The sequence below is a fragment of the Myotis brandtii genome, unplaced genomic scaffold (genome assembly GCF_000412655.1).
Source record: "Myotis brandtii unplaced genomic scaffold, ASM41265v1 scaffold247, whole genome shotgun sequence".
In the NCBI taxonomy this organism is placed as follows: domain Eukaryota; kingdom Metazoa; phylum Chordata; class Mammalia; order Chiroptera; family Vespertilionidae; genus Myotis; species Myotis brandtii.
Window position 1 is genome coordinate 1153899 of NW_005359352.1, and position 1403 is coordinate 1155301.

The 1403-nt window shown below is 66.9% G+C and overlaps 1 protein-coding gene across 1 annotated transcript in view; it reads right to left on the bottom strand.

Moving 5' to 3' along the window:
- The window catches only part of ASAP2 (ArfGAP with SH3 domain, ankyrin repeat and PH domain 2), a 77511-nt gene that overhangs the window by 7865 nt on the left and 68243 nt on the right, over positions 1-1403 (bottom strand). The gene's annotated exons all lie outside the window — the stretch shown is intronic.

The window sequence follows — 1403 nt, forward strand, 5'->3', positions numbered from 1 at the left end:
GGGTCAGCTTGCTCTGCTGGCTCAGGGCTTCCAGGGCACCGGGCATCTTTGCTGTGGGAGCGGGCGGCGTGGGAGCCAGGGGGTCTGCGGAGAGAGGAGGGGACGGGGAGACACAGAGGGTCACGTCCAGGCGTCACGCCCGGCCTTCCCGCGGGCCTCTTCCATCAGCGCTGCGTCGCTATTTCGCAAAGAAAAGCCCGTGTTCACTGCATGGTGAGGCGCTCCCTGTGCCGGCTGCCCAGCTGCGAGGGGCAGGACGAGGCTTGGCCTCTACGCTTTACAGATGAGGAGGCCGCATCCTGGGCGGGACATGTGTTCTCCCAGGGTCACCGAAGGGAAGCACGGGGGTGGGCCTGGAGCCCCCGCCCCCCAGCTGCCTGAGGAGGCAGCGCCCCTCTCCCTGGACCACAGAGGGCGAGGCCCGGTGATGCAGGAGGAGTCGGCCGAGAGGCTGCCTCTACCGTACTTACTGTTCACTCCTGGTTCCTCTGCTTCAAAGGGAAAGTCAAAGGCAGACTCTAGCGTCAGCCCACAGCCCCAGGACCTGCCATGTCCCCCTGGCATGTGACTCAGGCGTGTCTGAGCTGGACGCCCTTGTCTGCCCCCCAGGTTCTGGGAGACCCTCCCAGGCAGCCCTACTCAGCCGGCAGCGACACACCTAGGCCCTGCCCGTGGCTGGCGGGCATCCATCGTAACCGAGGCCAGTCCCAGGGAGACCGGGGAGGCTCCCAAGGCCCCGAGAGCAAACCAGGGGCCGAGCCCCCCTCCCATGGCCAGAGCCGAGCCCTGGCCGGCCGCCCTGACCCAGGAGACCTCCTGCTTTGCTGCTGGAGAAGACCCTCTCCCGGCCCCTCCCCTGGTTCGGAGGGCGAGGCCCGGTGACGCAGGAGGAGTCGGCCGAGAGGCTGCCTCTACTGTACTTACTGTTCACTCCTGGTTCCTTTGCTTCAAAGGGAAAGTCAAAGGCAGACTCTAGTGTCAGCCCAGATCCCCAGGGACCCAGACCCAGGCAGACCATAGGCTCCCAGAAGATCCCAGTGCCCCCAGACCTGCCGGCGCCCCCTGGCATGTGAGTCAAGTGTGTCTGAGCTGGACACCCTCTCCCCCCCAGGTTCTGGGAGACCCTCCCAGGCAGCCCTGCTCGGCCGGCAGCCACACCCCTAGGCCCTCCCGTGGCTGGCGGGCGTCCATCATAACCGAGGCCAGTCCCAGGGAGACCGGGGAGGCTCCCAAGGCCCTGAGAGCAAACCAGGGGCCAAGCCCCCCTCCCACGGCCAGAGCTGAGTCTGGACCGGCCGCCCTGACCCAGGAGACCTCCTGCTTTGCTGCTGGAGAAAACCCTCTCCCGGCCCCTCCCCTGGTTCTGGGACGGTCACCCACGTGCTGACATGGAGGAGAAACAC